At 32.5% G+C, this 25,952-nt stretch overlaps 1 long non-coding RNA gene across 1 annotated transcript; it reads right to left on the bottom strand.

The window, feature by feature from the left end:
• Positions 1-22,250: 22,250 nt before the first annotated feature.
• Positions 22,251-22,962, bottom strand: LOC136225716 (uncharacterized). The gene is made up of 3 exons (XR_010687248.1): positions 22,760-22,962; positions 22,554-22,678; positions 22,251-22,473 (listed from the first exon to the last, which is right to left on the bottom strand). It is a non-coding gene; the product is annotated as an uncharacterized lncRNA (long non-coding RNA).
• Between the last annotated feature and the right edge of the window lie 2,990 nt (positions 22,963-25,952).

Here is a 25,952-nt window from a genome sequence, read left to right as displayed (position 1 = left end):
TCATACAGAACAGACTAAAACCAATGCACAGCTAGCAAACAGTTCTCAGTGGTCAATGGAGCAACTCAGTGAAGCTGTACGACTGCTGAATCTTCATAAGGAAGAGATGGACACCGACCAACTAAAGCAAGATCAAATACTGACCACTTCCTAGAAAATCTTTGATCATGTACGTCATACAAATCTTCAGCACGAGCATTACGATACTTCAATTCTAAAGACGTTCCACAACTCGTTTGCTGCGCTGACAGATACCATAACTTGGCTGGGAAAGGGACAAGCCTTTGTACTGAGTATGCTCAGCGCTGCTCAGATTGGTATTGATCCAGAGGTCTTGGATAACGGTGCTCCAATCTTCGATGGATTAGATGAAAGCGCTGATCGGTTGAAGACTTTCTCTGCTGAGCTCACCAGAGCTGTTCTCTTAGACTCATTCAAGCTGCCTCCACCCGGTGCTGGCAAAACGGGGGAGAAGAAAGATTAGCTTCGAACTCAAGCAGAAGGAAGCAACAGTCAGCAGAAGAAGAAGAAAAATTAGACAGCGCACAGTAGTCTATACTTAGCTTATTTTTCTTCTTTGTGTAATATGTATGCTGATTGATTTAATGATATATACAATGCTTGCATTTTATCTCATAACGTTTGTTATTTACCTTCAATGCTAAGTATTATGATTGCATCTTCTAAAACAAATTAAACTCAGTAAATGAGTAAAAATACTTGTTAAATGCATGCTGCGTAGATATAATGTTTGACACTGTCTAAAATGAACATTGAACAACTAATTACTCAGCGCTCTCTTATGATACAAATATTCCGCTGAAAACTGAGTAAAAATAGAATATGTCCCATAAGCTGACCTATACCTGAAAACTGACCTTAGACTTATTCAATTAAACCTTAGAATGTTTAGAGTAAAACTAAGTCAGTAGCTCAACCCTGACGGGGGAGTTTACTAAGTAAAATAGGTCAACTATCATGGGGGAGCTCAACACTGAGTTCCTTGCTGAATAGTTTTGCCAACATCAAAATGTGGGAGTTTGTTGAAACACCTTTCCACAGGATTTTGATTTGACAAAAGTATTTAAGTGCAATTAAATATTCTATAACACACTAAGTTTAAATGATTTGATTTATTTATACTAATGTGTTTGTTCAATGTTGAGTTTAAATGTTTATAAGATAAAGAAATTAAAAGGCATAAGCCCATGGAAGGAGTCAAAGCCCAAAGTCAAACAAGACCAAGACCACTCGGCCCGCGTATTCAAAACGCTATCGTTGAGTGATGAAACGGAGGTCAGCAAGGAAGGATCCAGAAGATCCACGTAGACAACTTCGGAACGAAGCTGGTGAGTTGTCTCGACAAAGAGTACAAGACAGCTGCTGAGCACGAAGCAACTTCCAGACAAAGTATTTCCTCTTTGGGTAAAGATCAGAAGACGCAGGAAGCTGTCTAGTTGACATTACCACAATTGGAGGAATATACTGTTGGACTGACCTAAAGCTGCTCAGCACTGACCGAAGACAGAAGATGCTGGAATCTGATTGGCTAAGAGGACTGTGCACAGACTGAGTGAAAGCGACAGGAAGCCGTTTCCCTCCAACGGTTATTTCGAAATTCGAAATGACCGATGCCTCACAGCTCTCTATAAATAGAGCCTTCAGAATTCTCATTCAACACAGAATTTTGATCAAGCCGTTACGTTGACCAAAACTCTACAAAAAATCTGCATAAAAAGCAAAGCAAATCTTACACTACAAGTTCATACATTTGTGTAAAAGTCTAGAGTGATTGTTTCTCAATCGTCTAAGGTGTCTTAGCAAATTATTATATAGGACAAAACACTTATCATTTCTAGAAGTAGAAAGGAGAGGCTGCGTACTCGGTTATAGTATTCAGCGAGAGATTAGGATTGAGTAGAGGTATAAAGGAAGGTACTCTTGTTATACTCAGTTGCTAAGATTGTAAAGGGTTTTGAGGCTCTACCTTTAAAGAGCTCAGTAGTGGATTTGAAATCTCGGAACGTGTTCCGGGGACAGGACGTAGGCTTAGAAGAAGCCGAACCTGGATAACTCTACTGAGTGAAGTATTTCTTACCCTTAACTCCTTATATATATTGCTTGCTTAAAATAACCAAAAACTGACCAAGTAAAGAGGTCAAGCTGAGTTGTGCGCGATAAACATCTGAGTTCAGGAATAGACTCTAAGTGCTATTTCCTGACTCAAGCTACGAAACTGGCCTAGTCACCAGTTGACTAAGCCAGTATCTTGTTGTTTACTCAGCGCAGCTGTTAATATCTTTTTCTTAAGAAGAAGAAGTCTGCCCTAATTTTGCAAAAAAATTTAAATAGTTCCTAACCCCCCCTGGAACTATACTTGCAACCTTACAAGGGACCAACAGTTTAGTCTCACTTCATGCTTGTATGAACACTTTATGATCACTTTAAACAAACTTACGGATTTCCTTTTATTAGACTTTATTTAGTTCATAAAAGGTATTGCCTTTATATAGTTATAAAACATATATCTCATTAAAACAAATGCTATAAAGAACTATTCATTTACATTAAGTTTGTATCCCGGAACAATTGTCTATAGGACACAAAACCCCAACATACTCCCACTTGGACTAAAGCCAATTGTTTCTAAAACTTATCCCAGTAGAAGTTAGATGACGATCATGCACTTTCTGGGCTAATGGCTTTGTCAACGGATCTGCAACGTTGTCCTCGGTAGGTAATCTTTCTATTCTCACATCTCCTCTTGCCACAATCTCTCTTATGATGTGGTATCGCTTTAGGTAGTGCTTGGATGCATTATGAGACCGTGGTTCCTTTGCTTGCGCAATGGCTCCATTGTTATCACAGTACAGAGTAATGGGATTGACAATGTCAGGCACCACACTTAGTTCTGTAATGAACTTTCTAATCCAAACTGCTTCCTTTGCTGCTTCCGCAGCAACGATGTACTCTGACTCGGTCGTAGAGAAAGCTACGCTTCCCTGCTTGGAACTCTTCCAACTGACCGCGCCCCCATTCAAGATAAACAGGTATCCTGATTGGGATTTAAAATCATTCTCATCTGTGAGATGACTAGCGTCTGAAAATCCTTCAACTTTCAGATCTCCTTCTCCGTACACTAGAAACATATCTTTAGTTCTTCTCAAGTACTTAAGAATGTTCTTGACGGTAATCCAATGCTCGTCTCCCGTATTCCCTTGGTAGCGACTCGTCAAACTTAACACGAACGCTACATCGGGTCTAGTGCATAGCATAGCATACATAATCAAACTGATTGCGCTGGCGTACGGGACTACAGCCATACGCCGTTTATCATCATCAGTTTTAGGACATGGATGATTGTTTAATTTTACTCCATGTACCATGGGTAAGTTACCTCGTTTCGATTCAAGCATGCTAAACCGATTTAGCACATTTTCAATGTATGTAGCCTGTGAAAGACCAAGCAGTCTTTGCGATCTATCTCTATAGATCTTTATACCAAGTATATAAGCTGCTTCACCAAGGTCTTTCATTGAGAAGTTACCGGATAACCATACTTTCACTAACTGTAATAGAGCAATGTCATGTCCCATTAACAGTATATCGTCCACATATAGTATGAGAAATGCTATAGAGCTCCCACTTGCTTTCTTGTAAATGCAAGCTTCTTCGCAATTTTGTTCGAAACCAAATTGTTTTATGGTTTCATCAAAATGCTTATTCTAGCTTCTTGATGCTTGCTTGAGTCCATAATGGATCTCTGAATTTTGCAAACTTTGTTCGCATCCTTCGATATGAAACCTTCAGGCTGCATCATGTATACATCCTCAAGCAGGTTTCCGTTTGGGAAAGCTGTTTTCACATCCATTTGCCAAATCTCATAATCGTAGTGAGCGGCAATAGCAAGCATGATTCTGTTTGATTTGGACATAGCAACGGGAGAGAAGGTTTCGTCATAATCAACACCTTGTTTTTGACGATATCCTTTCGCTACCAACCTAGCCTTATAGGTTCTAACCTTTCCATCCATGTCAGTCTTCTTTTTGAATATCCATATGCACCCGATGGGTTTTATCCCTTCGGGTGGATCAACCAAAGTCCACACTTGGTTAGTATAAATGGAATCCATTTCAGAATCCATGGCCTCAAGCCATGCTTTAGGATCTGGACTAGTAAAAGCCTCTTCATAGTTTTCGGGTTCATCGTCTAATACGGGAACCTCGTCATCATCTCCCACTAGAAAACCATATCTAACTGGGAGTTCACGAACTCTTCGTGATCTACGAATAGGTGCCACTGTAGTCTCATCCAATGAGACTACTTCGGGTACCTCAACCGCCTACGTTGTTTCAGTCGGTGTTTCTTCTTCTTGAACTTCGTCAAGTTCAATTACGCTTCCCTTTTGTGTTTCTTCAAGAAACTCTTTCTCTAAGAAGGTTGCGTGTTTGGATACTATTACTTTCTGATCATCTGGATGATAGAAGTAATACCCTACGATTTCTTTGGGATATCCAATGAAGAAACATTTATCAGATTTAGAATCTAATTTGTCGGACGCAATGCGTTTGACAAAAGCTGAACAACCCTATACTCTCATAAATGATAACACGGGTTTCCTACCAACGAACAATTCATATGGTGTGGAACTAGCGGATTTAGTTGGTACTCGATTCAGGGTGAAGAGGGCAGTTTCTAAGGCATAGCCCCAGAACGTCTTTGGAAGCAAGGCCATGCTCATCATGGATCGTACCATATCTAATAGGGTACGGTTTATCCTCTCGGATACACCATTGTGCTGTGGTGTATAGGGAGGTGTCCATTGTGAGCATATCCCACATTCAGTTAGATAATTCAGAAAATCATCAGAAAGATATTCGCCACCTCGATCGGATTGACGTGTCTTTATCTTCTTTTCTAATTGATTTTCTACTTCATTCTTAAAGCATTTGAACTTGTCAAAAGCTTCTGATTTGTGCTTCATCAAGTAGACGTAACCATATCGAGTATGGTCATCTATGAAGCTAGTGAAGTATCTGAATCCTCCTCTTGCTTGGACTGACATAGGACCGCATACATCTGAATGAATGAGTCCTAGAGTGTCTGATACACGCTCACCTTTATTGCTAAAGGGTGTCTTTATCATTTTACCTTCTAAACATGATTCGCATGTTTCCAATGATTCAGAATCAATTGAATCTATAAGCCCATCTGAATGAAGCTTTAGCATGCGTCTCTTGTTTATATGGCCTAAACGACAATGCCACAAGTAAGTTGGATTATCTAGCTTATGTCTTTTGGTATTAATTGCGAAAACAGAAATATTATCATTCAACACATAAATCCCATTTTGTGATATTCCTGAAAAATAGAAAATCGAATCTCTATAAAAATCGCAATGTTTGTCTTTTATTGAAACATGAAAACCGTCATTAACTAGACGGCTAATAGAAATAATGTTGCGAGACATCTCAGGAACGTACAAACAGTTCCTTAATTCTATTACAAGCCCAGAGGGCAAAGGTAAAACATAATCTCCGATTGCGAGGGCGGCAACTCTTGCTCCATTTCCCACTCGCAAGTTTATGCTTCCTTTCTTTAGTTCCTTAATCTATTTTAGCTCCTGCATATTTGTACAAATATGAGATCCACATCCGGTATCAAGTACCCAAGATTCAGATTGTGAAACTGTATTTATTTCAATATAAAACATACCAGATGTTGAAGCACCGCCATTTCCCTTCTTGAGGGTGGCTAGATACTCCTTGCAGTTTCTCTTCCAATGCTCGTCTTTACCACAGAAGTGGCACTCTTGGGCTTCTTCACTTCCTTTCCCTTGGACACAGCTTTCTTACCTTTCTTGGGATGTTTGGGATTGGGAAAATTCCCTTTCCTCTTCTTCGATCCCTCAATTACAAGAGCCGGTATGGCCTTGTCTTTCTTCATATTGGGCTCAATTGACTTGAGCATGTTTGCAAGCTCTTCAAGAGAGGTTTGCAAGTCATTCATTTGGTAGTTCATGATGAACTGTGAATAACTCTCTGGAAAGGACTGAAGAATCAAGTCGGTACTTAATTCGTTGTCCATCGCAAATCCAATACTAGAAAGTTTGGTAATATAGCATATCATCTTGACACAATGTGTCATGACAGATGTGCCCTCTTGCATCCTGCAACGATATAACAACTTGGATATCTCGTATCATTCGCACCTGGTTTGTTTCCCAAACAATTCCTTTAGGTGCATGATGATGGAATAGGCATTCATCTCCTCATGTTGCCTTTGTAATTTCGATGTCATCGATGCAAGTATGATGCAACTGGCATGATCATCATCAGCCTTGTGCTTCTGATAAGCATCAATTTCCTCAATGGGAGCATCATCTTCCGGGACAGGGGGTATCGATGTATCAAGTACATACCCAATTTTCTCGAACTTCAAAACAATTTTGAGGTTACGAAACTAGTCGGTGAAGTTTGAACCATTCAGTTTGTTACCGGTAAGAATATTTTGCAGATTGGTTTTAGTCATGATTTTAAGAGTGTGTTTTAATAAAACCTGAGAGTAAGAAAGAGTAAACGTATGTCATTCATTTGCTTTAAAGTATAACAATCTAAAATTATAGGTCTTTTAATTTATTTCAGATTGCTCCCACTATTTTGCCAAATTAATAGCCCTCCATATTAATTCGAAGAATTTCACAAATCCTTTAGTGAGCTAGGATCCTAACTCCTGAGATTTCTCCTTGAGTTTGCTCAACAAGCTAGTTCCATTTGTTAGGTAGATTCATGTAATCAATCACATCTCGAATATGACTCATAGGTTATTGGGTTACTAACCACATTAGTAACTAATATGCTACTCATATTAATCACAACCATATTGCCCATTAGTTTATGACAACATGAGTTTGCTCATCCAATTATCATAATCTAATTTAAGTATTACCCCATATTCATGAAAGAACGATTTTCGATAATCCAGGTGTTACCATAAGACCCCGAGCTTGAGTTTGCTCAACAACCCAAAGGCTCCCAGTACTGCGGGCTGAATTATAATATTAGGGAGGGGCAACCGATTTTAATAACTTGCTTATTTACTTAACTTTTAATGAGAGATTTTTATTTAAGTCTCATAATCTAACTTAGTCTTGATTTGCTTTAGCATACATCATACATCATACATCATACATACATACATACATACATACATACATACATTGGCGTTATGGACATATCATCTAAATTATTCCGTCGAGCCAGAGACGGAATAAAAGGCCAAACCTAAGGAAATACTAACTATTACATATTTCTCTTTAGGTCCTCCGTCTTCTCCATGGCGCCTTGAAATTACATATTAATTTCTATACTACTATAAGAAAACTTCAACTGAATTGAAGGGAATTAGATGAGAGGAGAAATTACAATAGATAGTAGAAAGGCAGGACACGCAAGCCCTATTTCAAAAATACCAAAAAACTAAAAAGAGGGTCAAAATATGTCCATAACTCCAAACATGCAAAGACTCAATTAAATAAATTTAATTGGTTGATTACATAACCGTCTTATGTAATATTTAGGTTAATCACATTAACTTGTCAAATTAACTTTCATCCAATTTTACTTCTAATCGTTTTGTATCTTTATATTAAACTTAAATTAATATAACCATATAAAACGTCAATCATGCATGTCCCAATTATTTTGATTTCAATTCATTTAACACTTTGATTTACAACTTGGTAAAACAAACTTTTAAACGAACTTTCATTTGATAATCAAAACAGAAAACTATTAATTTCTGAAATATATATATATATATATATATATACAAATTATATTCAAAACTAATTTTAAATACATGTATATATCAGATTTTGAAAACGGTTGAAAAACGATTTTCAGAAATAGGAAAAACTACAATAGATTTCCGTTTTATCTTTAGAATCAATAAAACTAATTTTATTAATCTAACCATAAAACTAATAGATTTTGTTATAATGATTATCAACCGAAATAATTAGGAACATATGCATAATCTATTTTAATTAACAATTAATTAAAACTTATTTATCTTTAGAATTAATTAACCAAACAATTTGTTAATTAATCCTAACCATAAATATTCATTCAATCCTATTGAAAACTTCTAAATTTCATATATGAAATAACGGATTTAACGATGACTCTGATACCACTGTTGGAAATTAGGCTAAGGTATAGCAGCGGAAATATAAAAATTTTAGCCTACTTCCATTTAACCATAGGATACGTTAATCGTTATTTCATATAAAGAGGGATAAAAAGGAATACCTTTTGATGAACTTATCTACCGTTGTTAATGAAGTGTCCACAACTCTTATCCGAGTTCCCAAGCACAAAGAAAACACAATGAGATTAAGTTAGAATCAACCGTATGAGATGCAATCAAGATAGATTGCCTCTAACAAATCAACACAAGATCAAAGAGAAAAGAGATGAATGAGATTAATCAATTGACGGAAGCCGTATGAATTCTTGTCCACGAACTTGGGGAGGCAAATTCACTTTCTCTCTCTAATGGAGTATTTCGAAAATCACCAAGAGGGGAGGGAGAAGGCTAGGTCGAAATTCATGTTATAAGGGGGGTATATATACTCACTTGTATCTAAACCCTAGTTAGATAGAATTAGGTTACTTAATGGGACTTCAATTCGGAATAGAATTCCTAATTATTATCTTACTATATATCTAATATATCTAGGATAATAATATAACCTTATTGGATAATAATAGGAGTATTTATAATCTAATTATAACTCCTAACTTAATTATCATTTAATTAATTTAATTCACAAACCTAATCAAATTAGGATTAATGAAATTAAAATAATTCCTTATTTATATATACAAATTTCGGCCCCCCCTTTAATTAAATGGGCCTTACTGGGCTCAATTGGGCTTCCATCTATTAATGACATTCATCTCTCTTTTGGTTCCAAGTCTTATGTGTGATCCATTAGGTTCTTACTACTTCTGGCCGTATGCAATTATTAAATTAATTTCTTCAAGAATTATATTTAATCCTTGCATAACGGAATGATGTACTGAGCATGTTATTGCCAAGTCTGTAATCATTCCCCCAGAGTCCGTTAAGAAGACAGGTTGATTCTGCCGTTAACCCTTCCATATTAGTTACAGTATAATTCGATCCTTTATCAATTACATCCTTGAAGTGAATCTTATGACTATGGGTGATGTCAAGTCACATACAGCGAGACGTTCGTTTTACTTGTATAGGCCGAGTCAACTCAAATAGTTAGGTTAAGTGAAATCTGTATTTCTACTCTTAAGCTATCACCTTGCAAGGATTTAGAGTCGAGTCTTCCACAAGCGATCCTTGGACGTATCTCCATTAATCGGGAGTGATAAATGCTTAATCCAATGTATAACTACCCTGACATTACCTCCTATGACACCCAACCTTTCCAATTCACACCCCAGAGTCATCTCTGTTAAGGATCGTGGGACCACATGATCAAAGTCTCACATTCAGTAATTCAGGATGACCAATTAACATTCCTTTGAGTCTGAGGATTACTTATACCTATTAATACCAATGAGATGAACAGGTGACAAGGATGAATCTACCCATCCTGTTATCTCAAATTAGATCCCAAATCCTAATGAACTCATTTCATCGGATCCATGTAACTGTCCAGATATCTATATATGTGAAGCTTGTGAGATCAGCTTTCTGTCGGACAGAAGTCATTGTTACATGCAAGTCTCAACAGCGTTATGTCAATCCTGGACATATCACTTGCCTTGGGGTGGTTTTAAGTTTATTAGTTTATCATAAAGTTTAGTCTCACTTCTTGCTTGTTTGAACACTTTATAATCACTTTAAACAAACGTACGGATTTCTTTTTATTAGACTTTATTTAGTTCATAAAAGGTATTGCCTTTATATAGTTATAAAACATATATCTCATTAAAAAAAATGCTATAAAGAACCATTCATTTACATTAAGTTTGTATCCCGGAACAATTGTCTATAGGACACAAAACCCCAACAGAAAGTACCGATCGGATCCGAGTCACGTGATTCCTGAACCAGAAATCCAAGTGGTCAAAGATTTGACATACAAGGAGGAGCCGGTGGAGATATTAGAGACACAAATAAGGAAACTGAGAAGGCGAGAGATTCCAATGGTGAGAGTTCATTGGAGTCACCATCGATCTCTACGCAAAGCCACATGGGAAATTGAGGAACATATGAGACAAAAATATCCTCATCTCTTTGATGCTTCGGGTACGTAAATTTCGAGGATGAAATTTTTTTAGAGGGGAAGAGCTGTAACGCCCGTAAAAAAATAAATAAATACATATATATACTAATTATATGCAACTAGATTCATGCATGATATTTATGTTTTAATATATTATATATTAGGTATAATTTGTTTAAGTAAATATAATATTTATCTTTTTACCTTTTTAAAACTTATCCTGGGAGGGAGCAGTTATATACCCTAAAAAACAGAAACAAAAACTGTATGTTCTTTTGAAAAGTGCGGCCGCCGAACCTCCCAATACCGTAGGTTTGCAAATCCTTTACCAAATCACTTTTGGAAAGATGAGTTCTTCTCCACTGATAACCAATTAATCCCATCTTTTGATATTGAGTTTTGTATTCTGGTCTCGAAAATTGTTTTTCTAACATAGAACAAATACCTTTTATTTCTACAGTTATCACATTTACACTTAAGCGTATTATCAGGTGAAAATTAAAATGATAATTGAACCATGATACTAATATGACATAAATAAATAATATCAGTAGATGTAGCTTTTTTATAAATGTTTAACTCTGAGCGCATAAATATTTTAGGACCCGACGATCAAGCAGATTAGCTGGATAGTTAAACTTGCAATTGGTGGAGGTAAGTGGTTAATTAAATATATAGTATGTGTGCTTGTATGTTTGGGTGTTATACTTGACTTGATGTATTAATTGCTTATTGATTCGATTTATATGTTTGATATGTATACTTGATTTATTTATGGCGACTTCGGTGACGTGAATGAATTGAATTTGACATCGATGGTTGTGAGGACATGAATACATTTTAGATTGAGACTTATTAGTGATCGAATGGAAATTGATTATCATACGGTTGATAAATTTTGCATAATAGGAAAGATTGGAAAATTATGAGAATAAGAGCTAGTATATTCAATGGTTGTGACTGAATTGAGAAAATTGAATAGAAGGATCATGTGAAATATTGACACCGAGTATTTGTTACGATAGGGTGTCAGGTACCGGGTATTTGTTACGACAGGGTACCTAAAGGTATATCATTGGGGTACCGGATATTTGTTACGATAGGGTACGCCCATGATATAGATATTTTGGCCGTGCAACCATTGAGTATTACTAGACTAGGATAAACAGGGCCCTTAAATTAAATTACTATTAAATTGAAAATTTGTAAACCTGTTGCTTGACAACCTATAAACTAAAGGCACGAAGTTATTGTATGCGCATGTGATTGCACTGTATATTTAAATAACTATTTTACAGAGTCGGCAGCTCACCCCATGCCACCACCACTTTTCATGAATTTAAGGATTTATGATGTTTGTTTGGATCGGTCGGCGCGTGGAATCGTCATTTACAAAGTTATGATTTGATTAGATTATTTTATTTTTATTTTTTTTAGCTTAGGATTTTCGGATGCTAATCTAGGACTGTTAGAATTTTGGTGCATACCTTGGCATTGTGAAGGTATATGAACAAGAACTCTCAATTCTTTATGTATTTATTTCTTTAGGTCATTGGCAGACAAACATGCAATATAAATTTGCAAATGATTATTTTAATATCATTTTAAACCTTCACTAAGATATATTTGAATTGTGATCCTTTTTTTATATATACAGGACCAAACGATTTTATAATTGTATAGTAGAAATCAAGTTTTTATTTTTGGTATAAGTATTTGGTTTAACTTTTATATTTATTTATTTATTTATATATATTATGGCTAGACAAAAAGAAAAGGGTGTTACACTTCACCTCGCTACATGGTCTTGCTGAGTAAAATGAGCTAATTTATGCATCTTTTTGGTTAAATTGGAGTTGGATCATGACTTGGAGTTGAGCTGATGGATTTTTTCTGAATCAAAGTTAATCTTGCCCAAGACTAAAGATTCGGGATTGCAGATTTTTGAATTGACAATGACTATTTTCCTATTCTATCAAGAAGGAACTTGGATAGAAGAGATGATAAAGCATGCGCGAAATTAGAAGATATGGCAGATTATTAGGAAGGATCCTATTATGATTGAAATTCTATTATTTTACTAATTCTACTTAGCTATCTTTTAGGAAGAGATTATTTCTATTTAAACATATAACTTTATGTTTAGAGTAGCTAGTTTTTTTTCAATTTTCAATGGGTTTTAGGTTTAGCTTTTAGTTATTATTTTTGTTCTCTTTTCGAATCAGAAATATATTGTTCTCCATGGCTATTTGTAGCTAAACTTCTATATTCGGCCAAAGTTAATTCAAATGAGGTTTTTCTTCAATATCGTGAGGCTGTTGTGCTTTAATTCTTCTTATTAAACTTAACATTTATTTGTTCCTTGCGTTTTAGGGATTTATTCTGAATTGATTATTCATTCTTTGAATGATTAGTCAAATGTTGTTCTTTGAATTGGATTGTCATACGGTTGAATTGGTAAAGTTAGAGTTTTACCTAAAGAACCAATTATAGTAGCAATCATTAATATAAATTAAGTTAATTTTGTATTTGAAAGAATAAATTTAGATTTGACAACTTGAGTTTGTCTTTCACGTGACATTAATACAAAAGTAATTAGGTTTATTTGAGTCGAATGAACAAGTAATCTAGTTTCTGAATCATCGACACTGCGAGTCGGTTGGCTAAGGTTGGATTCTTCTAATACACAAGCATGTCAATAGATTGAATCTTTAGCGCTAAGGCTGGATTGTTTATTGATTATAAATTGGTTATTTGCCATGCTTGACTAGTTGAATATCAAGGAAGAATACTCCAAACCTATCCAGTATGTATTTAAGAATATAAATTATCTATCAGTGATCGATATTGTGCGAAGACCTTGACCAAATTTCTCCAAACATTGTTTACAAAATCATATTTACTCTTGCTGATTTTATTTAACTTCTCTTTACAATTGGTTAAATCTTACAAATCAAGACCCCCTGTTAATTTACTTTGTTTATTTATCAAGTCATAATTGTTTTTGAGTCAGTGATATTCCCTTGGGTTCGACCACTACTTGCTTTGTCTACGAATTATTTTGTTAAGGAAAAGTCAAAATTATTTTTTGGTGGAATCAACACCCATCAGTAGATATGATTACTAAGACAATTGATTGTTAGGAGGCTAAATATCTCTCTTAGTAGCTATGTTGTTAGATGATTGCATATATTTTATTTGGGATCTTATAACTAATAAAAAAAGTTATAGAAATATGGTAAATCAATTGACACAAAATAATTTATTTTATTTTATTTATTATCAATTATTTTATTACAAGAATTGAACTGGTTTTATCGTATTGACTATAAATTATTCGATTACAAGAACAAGTTTAGAAACTTTGTTGAATTGTTGAATCTAAACATTATCTAGATTGTAAAGGTCCCCAGAAATAATACTAAAAATAAAACATATTTCCTTGAATCGTTTATTTTTTTGATCGAGTGAAGGTGGGATAGTAGGTGGTGAACTAAACTGTCCCAAACAATTATTAGCCTGAACTTCTGCATCATGAGCCGCATCTTCTACAAATGAATAACGATTTGCTTCCATTTCTCTAGCTGCAGTGTCACTAATAATAATTTTGGCCTTGTTATAATAATCTAAACACCTGGAATATCTTTCTTGCAACACTTTATCGGTAGTTTGAGTAACCAACACTTGAATCACACCATAATTCTCTAAACATGTATTGTAAGTTTTATTAAAAAATGCTTTCCACAGACTGATAACACGAGCCGTATCCTCCACGGATCTTGATTCTGGGTTCAGATATTCGAAACAAAAAGCACCATCCTTGACCTCTGAACAAATCTGTTTCAGATCGGCTTCTGGATGTGTATCCTTGTCCCTAAAAGCTGCACAAGGGCTAATCACTAAAACTACCAATGAAAGTACACTAGTCAAACAATATAATGAGAGATTCATTTTCTTTATTTCCTTTGTACTATATTCAACAGATATCTTATATTCATTGAAGTTTTGTCTCCTTTTATATTTAGTAGATGATCTATTTTTAAAGAATATATGAAAAAAAACTAAATCTGGAATGTTTGTGAGAGAAAAAAGAAATGAAAATAAATTTTATGTATTACCGTATAAAATATTAAAAGGACTTCCACATATAAATGTTGAATAAGTCTTTCGTTTATTTTGGTAACTTTAAACAAATAAAGTTTAAGGTCTTCAAGTTTTATAATTTTATTAATTAAGATTTTTATTTTCTACTTGAACTTTTCAAATCACATTAGTTTGCTATAGATAAGTTAAAAAGTTTTTATATAGTAATTTACTATTATTTCAATTTTGTCAACTCACGCGTATTTTTAATTGTCTTAGATTAATATAATTTTTTTATAGAATCTGAACCATGAGATTGAACTTTTTGGTTTCGAGGTGAAATTTCAACACATGATAAAATGGATATGTATCTGTTTGGCTTTTTTGAGTGAATTGGAAGCGAGTGTGCCAGTAATTTTGTGGAAAAATTAAAAAAAATTGTAAATCTAACTTCTAAATCAAAAGATTGTAAGGACATAAAAAATGTTAAAGTTCGTCAATTATATCTACGGATATCAAGATTAATTGAAAGAAACGATGCCGAATTTGAAATTGAAAATAAAAAGAAAATGCTTGAATAATCGAAATTGAGACTCTAAAATTGAAAGGATTACAGATAATGGAATTAAATTTAAAAGAACTTGGAATTGGCAATTGAAAGGAAGTGCAGAACTAAGACAATTGAAAATTGAAGGAAATTGACAACAATTGTTGTAGAGATTTTTCGAAGACTTTTGTGTCATTGTTGAGATTTGTTGTTGGTTTTTTGGTTGATTGAGTTGGATCCTTTTTCCTGCTGTCAAAACTTGTATTTATACTGTAAAAAAAAGTACATAACTGTCCATCAAGTAAGTTCCATGTTTCAGCAAGGAAGTTCCAATAAGTTCCATAACTGCTCTCATCCACTAACTATTTTTGCTGCTGAATTATATTTTTTTGCTGTAAATAATATGTTGGAAACTTCCCAACAAGAAAGTTCCACGTTTCCGTAAGTAAGTTTGACGTTTCAGCAAAGAAGTTATGTAAATGTTCAACAATGAAGTTCCATAATTGCTTTCATCCACTAACCTATGTTTCAGCTCCACTACCTCACTTCCCAACTTCCACGACTTTTGTGCAGCTCCATCATTGTTTATGTCCAAATTATGGGATAATTTACTGGATTTACATGGAAAAATTTAAGAAAAAAATGACATGTGGCATTGGTGTGGTCAACAGTCAAGCGCGTTTTGTACATTGGTCAATATTTTGACCGGATATAGGGGTGGAAGGGGTTGTATGTGATATTTTTGGAGAGTTAAGGGGGTTGAGAGGTTGTCCCCTAAGTTGAGGGGGTCAGGTGAAAAAAAGTTACAACTTTAAGGGGTTGTATGTGATGTTTTTGGAGAGTTAAGGGGGTTGAGAGGTTGTCCCCTAAGTTGAGGGGGCCAGGTGAAAAAAAGTTACAAGTTTAAGGGGCTGGATGCCTATTAAGCCTCATTAAAATCACAAATTTTATTATATGACGCATGTATGTTATGGTATGTCGAGCCATTGATTTGATGACAAATGACATATTTTATAATTTTGGGTTTTTATTTTAGGAGTGACTCTGGAATAGGAAGAGGTACAAGCACCAGCCAGATACTCTTTACGTGGCTCGGTCTCTTTAGTTTGGGATAACTGACTGAGCTGATAACACCGATTGCAGATAGATTTTGAAATCCAAGGTTTAGAATTTATATTTTGTGGTCTAGAATTTTATGTAAATAATTTCCTAAAAAAGTATTTAATCAATTAGTTGCTGATGTTAATTTTTTTATTGGTTTATGTGTTACATGCCATCAAAGTACTAGACGGATAGATGGATGTAACGATGAAACACAAGAAAATTTTTTCCTTTTTCTCTAGCAGTATTTTCCATTATCACTAAATGAGAAATTTTAGTATGTTTGATGTATAGATGACGTGGTACATCAGACCAATGGTTTGATGACACATCATATATTGAAAATTTGATGACACGTCGCATATTTAGAGTTTATTTCTTATAATTTAGAATTTAGTGTTAATATTTTAAGGTCAAAAATTATATTTTTTGTTCTATAATTTCACATAAATAATTAAATTAAAGATATTAATAACTAATTGATTATACATAATTAATTTTATATTAGTTAATATGTCACGTAAAATAAAATTAATTCAAATTACTTTTTTTCAAAAGACACTAACTTTCAAGATTCATATTTTTCATTTCCTAGAAAAAATTTATTATGAAAGAGAAAATGAATTAGAACAAAATAATTCGATAATAAATTGCATAAATTAAAAAAATCTCTACACACATTTTTCTAGGTACCCATGGATGGGTAATACCCGTTAAGAGTGAACCCACACACATATATATATGTATATGAAAATTTGAGATCTCCAATTGAGTATGAAAAAAAAAATGACAACAACTTTTTCATACATTAGGTGTAATATGACTCATAAAATAAATAGGGTTAATTTCAAATAAAATCATGTGGTTTTACATATTTTTCAAATGGGTAAATGTGGTTGGAAAAAAGTTCATTTTTCTAAATTTTACCGATAACGATCTCAAAATGAAAAATTTCAAGAATTAAATGATAATTTAATCAACTTTAATTCTTCAACTTTTTAGGTTTGAGGTTATTTAGATGTTGTTTTTACGAGAGAAAAAACTTCAAAAATAATGATTTTAAAAAAGTAAAAAAGGTTCCATGGTAAATATGATACTAAACAACTTTAATTTTTGAATTTTTTTATTTTGAGATCGTTATTGGCTTGGCAAAATAAAAATCTAGCCAACCACATGTACCGCTCTACAAAAGAAATGTGTAAACACGATGTTTTATTTGAAATTAACCCAAATAAATATTCATTATGGCCAGTTAAAGTTGTTTTGAGTGGTTAAGGGCCTCAAATCGCTTAAGTTATATCTCGAGTTCGAATCCTAATATACACAGAAATTATAATTGGAAAAGAATTCAACCGAGAAACCAAATAATTTATAAAAAATATTTATTATTAAATTAATTAATTTTTTGGTAAGATGTTGATATATTTTTAATTAATATTTATTATTAATTAATTAATAGTTTAGAAATTTTAAGATGGTGATATATTTTTATTTTTGAATTTAATAAGTCATTATTTTTGTTGGATAAAGTTTTAACGTTTTTTTTTTATAAAATTGGGTGCAAAAACTAGAAAACAATCAAAATCCATTTTAAAAATTTAATGCTCTCAAAATGGTCCCCACTACACACAATGGAAAACTATTAGTAAACAAATTAAAACCATACTAATTCTAAGATAGACAAATTAAACTGAAAAAAAAAAAGACTACCTGAACAGTGAATTGGAGGTAAAAATTGTATCATTTTAGACGTTAGCGATAAAATTGCTCATTGCTATAAACTATTTTATCATGTTTTTTTCTTGCTTTGTTATAATTTATTTTTAAAAATTGTCACATGCTTTTGAGCAAACTATATTTAGGGCCCGTTTATTTTACCTACTTGCTGTTACGGTTTAATGTTGCTATTTGCTATTGGAAAAAACTGTTTTTCCAAAAAGCAGAGATTCGCTGCTTTTGTAAAAGGTTGTTTTTCGAGTGTAAAAAGCAAACGGGAGATCACTAACCAAACACCTAATGCTGTTTTTCAGATTTAAAAGGCAAACAGGAGGTCACTAACCAATTGTTTTTCGAGTGTAAAAAGCAAACGGGAGATCACTAACCAAACACCTAATGCTGTTTTTCAGATTTAAAAGGCAAACAGGAGGTCACTAACCAAATACCTAAAACTCTCCATTTTGAAATGAAGACAAAATGGAGCATGAAAATAAGCAACCAAACACCCCTTTAGTATTATAGATAGGTGGACCATTGGTTACTGAACTTTAAGGGTTTGTTTCAAAATGATCACTCATCTTAAATTTGTCTCAGTAAAAAATCAATCAACTTTTAGTTCTAACCGCCATTTTAATTGGTGAAATATCAACACATGGTAAAATTGAAATTGTATTGTACACGCTTGAAACCAAAACGGCATTCATGCGAAATGGTGTACAATTGATTATAATAACCTTTTGGTTTAATAATTTGTTTTTTTTTAATTTATTCTAGGGAAATAAATTACGTAAAAAATTTAAATTTTTTTTGTCTAACTCGTACAATAGACAATATATTTTTAATTTTATTTTCACGTCAAATCATATGTTTATGATCTGTTACTAATGAGTGATAAAATGACTTACATGCCAAGATTCATTACCGAGAAGACAGTTTGATGAATTATTTCTCAAATCAACTTTAACAACGTTAGGGGTAAATTTTATATTGGCTGCCAATCTTAAATGTAAAATTGCACCATTTTAGATGTTAGAAGTAAAATTTTCCATGACTATAAACTTTATAACCATATAATTAGATCTATTTAACTTACAATAATATTAATACGGGAATGACATTTGTAATAAAAAAAAATACAAAAACAAAACACATCAATTATTCTTCTTTACACAATTAAAACCACTCTAACTCTAAGAAATTAATAAACTGAAAAAAGAAATTCACTACCTGGACAGACAGTGAATTTGGAGACTAAAAAATTAGGAAGTTTTATTCCTTACTTACTATAGCAACTACTAGTGCCAAACAATATATATCAACCTTCCTCTTTTTACATTACTATCTATTCACAAAAAGCATACTATTAAATATATAATATTAACTTTTATTTATAATAATAATTAGTTATTACAATACTTTTATAAAACATATATTTAAATATATAATTAAAACAATCCTGGAATAAATGGAACATCAAGATTTGGCAGCCATTCTTCACCCTTTAGAAATTTTGACACAGTATATTTTTCCGCACTCTTTTTTTCATAACAGAATTTACTCCAGGCCGATTTTGAAGAACTGCTCCTTTCCCTGAATTCTTATATTCTCCATAAAATACCGTGTCTTCAAAATTGTGTTTATCCCACTTCAACCAACCTTTTGAATTTATAACTCCTGTCATGGAAGATTCCATAAAGACAACAGTAGATTTGTTTTTCCATGATCGCCCCAAATAAGTCGGACTTGGTGATTTTGACCGTAATAAATCTTTATCACCATCTATGTTACACTGATGGAAAGCAAAGCCGCATGGCTTATTCTTAATTCCCTCATCTATGCAACCATTTGCCGTTATAGCATTTTCCTTTTCTCCTAGACCCTGTCTAGCTAATGCTAATATTTGACAATTTTGAAAAGTAGCAGGGCCTTCTCCAAAGATAAAATCTATTGTTCCATAAATATCACATTCACGAAAAAATTGAGGACCAGCCTGGATATACAACGTGTCTTGATACCCTTCAATACTAACATGATAAAATGGAGAATATGGTGAATTTGAATGAATTGCTACAGCTTGCTCATTTTCCGATCCTGCAATATTTCTCACAGTGAGATTAATTGCTAAAAAGCCACTACCATCAATTCTCAGAGTAGCTTATTGCTGAATAGTCTTGTTTACTTTTTGACTGAAATTTCCAAAGATTATAGTACGATTCTTTCCATCACCCACAATCGTAATATTTTCTTTTTCTTTTCGAACAACTATATTTTCGTTATATTTACCTTCCTTAATGTATATAACAAAACGATGTATGGCATTTGATGGGACAGCTTCGATGGCGTCGCTTATTCTGGTGTAGTTGCCTAGATTGATGTCCTTGCTTACAATGACGTTGGGAGTAAGGAAAGTGATAGAACCACCTAAGCGAAAAGAAAAAATAGCAAGAAAAAATAGAAATGTAGTCATTCTAATGCAAAGTGTGTTTTGAAGAAATAATTCCATAAGAATTACAAAGATAAGTTGTTATAGATATGTATGTGTATAAAAATTTCTTAGAACTTACATTTGTATATGACACATATATATAGGAAATCTTCAAGTAAGTTAGTTTGGAAAATTATACATTTTTAGATATCTTTTTAGGCAACTCAAATGGTTTGTTTGGACAATTAAATCAAAAACATCACAAATGGTTTGGTTGAAAAAAAAATAAATGTTAAACATTCCAAATGGTTTGCATTTAAAATTAAATGTGAAATGTTAATAAGTAAAATAAAGTATTTTTATTCCAAATCCTCAATCTTTAATCATGAATGAGCAACATTTGATACAAAACATTCCAAATGGTTTGATTGAGAAAATAAATGTTAAACATCCCAAATGCTTTGTATGAAAATTAAATGTGAAATTTTAAAATATTTTAATTATAAATCTTCAATCTATAAACATGCATGAGCTACAATTGATACAAAACATCCCAAATGATTTGGTTGATAAAATAAATGTTAAACATGTCAAATGGTTTATATGAAAAATTAAATGTGAAACGTTAATAAGTAAAATATTTTAATTATAAATCTTCAATCTATAAAATACAAAACATCCTAAAAAATTTGGTTGAAAAAATAAATGTTAAACATGTCAAATGGTTTGTACGAAAAATTAATTTCGTAAAATTGATCCGACAAAGATTACTATTAAGTTATTAGAACTTTAATGAGTATCTCAAAATGGTCATTCATCTTAAATTTGTTTCAATAAAATCATTCAACTTTTAATTCTGGCAACCTGTTAATTGGTGAAATTTCAACACATGATAACATAAATATTGTATCATACACGCTTCAAACCAAAACAGCATTCGAGTGAAGGGATGTACCAGTGTTTATTCTGGGAAACCATTTTTGTGGAGTAATAAAAAATTTATCAGTCTTGCAAACAAAAATTATTTATAGCTACGGCTAAATTTGTGGCTAAAAATTTCCATGACAAAATGATTTAGCTATGATAAAATATTCCGTAGCTTGTCGTAGCTAGAAGTAGCGTAGCTAAAGGTTTAGCTACGTAATTAATTAGGTTACTAACTAATAACAGATACATATAGCTACAAAAATAAAATAAAAATACAAATATAATGATATTATTTATTGCAATGAAAATATTTAACTTGTAGCTAAACATTAATGTAATTAGCTACAAAAAGTAAAGTTTAAGATAAATTTTACATTAGTTGTTAACAGTGTTTGTAGCTGAAAAATTCAACTTTCTGCCACAAGTATTTAACTTGTAACACAATGTTAATATAAGCAGCCATAAGCAGCAATAAGATTACAAAAAAAATAGCTAAAACTTGAATCTACGGATTTGAAATTAATTTTGTAGCAAAAATGAAAACTTATTGCTTTAAATAAAATATAACATAGCAAAATCAGTTTGTAGCTATAAATTTTAAATTTGTAGTTGAAAATGAATAATATTTTTTTGGGTAAAGTACGAAAAAAATGCTCATGGTTTGCCTTATTTGCAAATAGAGGTTCGTGGTTTAAAAGTTTGCAAATAGAGGTACGTGGTATGTTTTTTTTTTACAAAATAAAGAATTTAAAACTAAACTTTTAAGTAATGGATGACAATAAGAACATTTTTTTAATATATTTTTTTTCAATTACATTTATATATTGACAAAACACAGATCCCAAAATCAAATTGCAACTGTGTAAATGAACTTAAATATCAATTTAGTTCATATATTGTCAGATTAGTAAAAAAACGTAATATTTATAACCATATTATTTATTGTTTCGATTTAGGAAGTTTTTTCGGGGATTGGTTGTGTTTTGGTGATATGTAAGAATAAATTTTTTTAAGATAAAAATATCTTTTGTTGTAATTAGAACTTAACTGTGTAATTGTAATATTTTGTTTTGTAAATAAAACATATCACAAACCTTTATTTGTAAACTTTTAAACCACGTGACTCTGTTTGTAAATTTGACAAACCATATGCATTTTTTTCGTAATTTTCTCTATTTTTTTTATAATATTCACCATATAAGAAGAAAGACTCTTTTAGAATATTTCAATAACTAAAAAACTATACGATGAAACAAATATTAAGGTTAGAATTCATGCTGATTGTTTGCACATTGAGATTTCTGGATAAGTTTCTAATTTCTTGTATGACGAACTAGTCCATCTCTACATCTTGGTGCTTTCCTCAGGCCATTAACACCCCTGCAACCTATCTTTCTTTCCACCCTGCAATATAAAAAAGTTCAAATTAAAGCTACAAAGCAAGAATTAATCTTGACTTCCTTTTAAAAATCTTACTATCCCACCTTAATGAGACTATATGTACACTGTATGAAACCTTGAACATAAGCTTCTCGGTCTCAATATCATCCCTTTGACCATCTCGAACCGCCAAACAATCCCTCGACTTCTCAATCAATGAAAGCAAGAACTGTTTAGAAACAACCACAACATCAGAATAGATCGATAAGCCCTGACCCATCTTGGGAATAAAATTTTGATGTAGATCTACCTGAATCCTCTTGTGAATAAAGTTTTTGATGTGGATCCGATCACCATCCACGTTCCCCTTACATTCTCAACCTTCAAGTTCTCGACCTTCTCTTTACACATGGAACTGAAACAAGAGAAAAGAATTAGTTAGGGTTTTCCAATGTTAAATAACCATAAACCCATCCCTGCATAATAGAAGGATAGATCCAAAATTAAATATGAAAAAATAGAAAATTAAAAAAAAACAGAAAGAAATATGAAATCACAAAAAAATTAAAACAGGGTGGTTGTAAAGAGAAAGAAGGAATAAGACGACTTTGAGCACTAAGAAGGGATAAAAACATGAAAGAGTGACAAGAAAGACTGAATGGGTTAGGCGTAGGGACGACTTTGAGCACTAAGATGCAGGGGTGGAGACACGAGGGGGACCGGGCCCTCCCGTTGCTAGAACCACTATGACCACTAGTAGTTTCGGTCCTTTGTTTTCATAAAATTTGAGGTCTTGTGGTGTTCCGGTTCCCTGTTTTCAAGAATATTAGATCTGTGTTGAATTAGCACTCAAAAATTAGCCAAAGTCCTGTTAGGTCTTCTATAAATGTTAGGTCGTTTCCAAATCCAAATTTCTAATTTTTTTTTGGCCTGTCAGACATTTCTTAAATCTAAATTTCTAATTTTTTTCACCTATTAGGTATTTTCTAAATCCGAATTTTTTCTATTAGACACCGATTTAGCAAAAATAATAATTTAAACACCACGTGTAAAATCTGCCACCCGAAAGAATAATCCTGTATTCGCCACTGCTAAGAAGGGATAAAAACATGAAAGAGTGAGAGGGAAGATTGAATGGGTTAGGCGTAGGGATGGCAACGGGTAAGGATTTGGGATTGGAATTGACATTACCCACGGATGTTGCCACCCCTAATTAGGTAGACAACTTAAAATTTTACACAAATGTTTCCCTATATTATTTTGATCCTTTTTATATTTGCTATTTTATTTTCATAAACAATAACTAATTTATGTTATGGTTTACCATTTGGATTGATATATTAGTTATCAAATGATAATTAATTCCTTGGTAAATTAATTATTTTAATTATTTTTTAATATTTAAATAATTATTTATTTTAATTATTGAATACATTTAGATAATTATATAACTTTTACTTGTCCGATGCCTTTTCCATTCGATGAACAAAATTATTAAACCCTATAAAAAAACAAAATATATTAAATTTTATAATCAAATATTCTTTAAACAGAACTTTATAAAGAAATTATAAAAATAAGTTATATTACGTTATATTACTCTAACTTACATTACGTTACGTTACACAGGGAATTTAAAATTGCTAATAGCTCAGCATGTAAAACTGACATAGCTTTTCCAATTGGCCCCCCACCGGATATTGAGACTAAACCATTAAAATCTCTAACAACCATACCGAAAGAGCCTTCAAATGATTTAACTGTGAATGAAGCATCACAGCTTAATTTATAAATGTTAATTGGAAGAGGCAACCAAAAATAACATTTAGAAACATCCGCGATCTGTTCATTCAAATTAACCATAGTAGCAACAACTCCATTTTGATAACTTAAAACATCAGCTTCACATCACAAATTTGGAGCAGCATCAATATTTTTTGGAAGGTGGTTAGCAGCACCAAATTGAGGATAAAAACATCACCACATTCCAAAAATTAGAAGTAGATTCAACATGTTGTAAATTAAAGTTAGCAGCTCCAAACTTTGAACTCCAAACCAATTAGAAAAAACAGCATCTTTTGTTCTTCGACTTATTCCATCAAATACCACACCAGCCCATTTTACTTATTCGATACCTTTTCCTCTCAATCATCAAAATACATTAAACTTTATATTTCAAATATTCTTTAAAAAGAACTTTATACTTATAATAAAAGGGAAATTACAAAAATAAATTATTTCTTTTTTAGCCATTTTCAAATTAGGTGGTTTAAAAATTGATAAATAAGTACTTTGAAATTAATCGCTAACAAAGACAGTTCAAACTGATTTTGTTACGTAATGTTACTTTAAATTACGCGACGTTACGTTACGTTACGTTACGTTACGTTACGTTACGTTACGTTACTCTGAGTTACGTTATGTTACTCTGAGTTACGCTACGTCTCTAAGTTTTGTTACTCTGAGTTGCCTTACATTATGTTATGTTACATTACGTGATAGTAAATTATGAGACGTTACATTACATTACTTTATGTTATGTTTTGTTACATTATGTGACATTACATTACATTACTTTATGTTATGTTATGTTATGTTACGTTAAATTATTCTACGGTACTATAAGTTACATTACGTTACGTTACGTTACGTTACGTTACGTTACGTTACGTTACGTTACGTTACGTTACGTTACGTTACGTTACGTTACGTTACGTTATTCTAGATTACATTATATTATATCATGTTACATTATGTTACGTTATAGTACATTATGTGCTGTTATGTTTCATGACGTTACATTACATTATGTTATGTTATATTATGTTATGTTACGTTATGTTACGTTACGTTAAATTATGCTACGATACTCTAAGTTACGTTACGTTAAATAATGCTACGATACTGTAAGTTACGTTACGTTAAATTATGCTACGATACTCTAAGTTACGTTAACTCAGAGTTACGTTAAATTATGCTACAATACTCGAAGTTACGTTACGTTACGTTACGTTACGTTACGTTACGTTACGTTACGTTACGCGACGTTACGTTACGTTACGTTACGTTACGTTACGTTACGTTACGTTACGTTACGTTACGTTACTCTGAGTTACGTTATGTTACTCTGAGTTACGCTACGTCTCTAAGTTTTGTTACTCTGAGTTGCCTTACATTATGTTATGTTACATTACGTGATAGTAAATTATGAGACGTTACATTACATTACTTTATGTTATGTTTTGTTACATTATGTGACATTACATTACATTACTTTATGTTATGTTATGTTATGTTACGTTAAATTATTCTACGGTACTATAAGTTACGTTACGTTACGTTACGTTACGTTACGTTACGTTACGTTCCGTTCCGTTACGTTACGTTACGTTACGTTACGTTACGTTACGTTACGTTACGTTACGTTACGTTACGTTACGTTACGTTACGTTACGTTACGTTACGTTACGTTACGTTACGTTATTCTAGATTACATTATATTA

Source organism: Euphorbia lathyris, chromosome 4, assembly GCF_963576675.1.
Source record: "Euphorbia lathyris chromosome 4, ddEupLath1.1, whole genome shotgun sequence".
NCBI classification, from domain to species: domain Eukaryota; kingdom Viridiplantae; phylum Streptophyta; class Magnoliopsida; order Malpighiales; family Euphorbiaceae; genus Euphorbia; species Euphorbia lathyris.
Note: the sequence above shows the minus strand (reverse complement) of the source record. Positions and strands in the feature narration are given on the sequence as shown.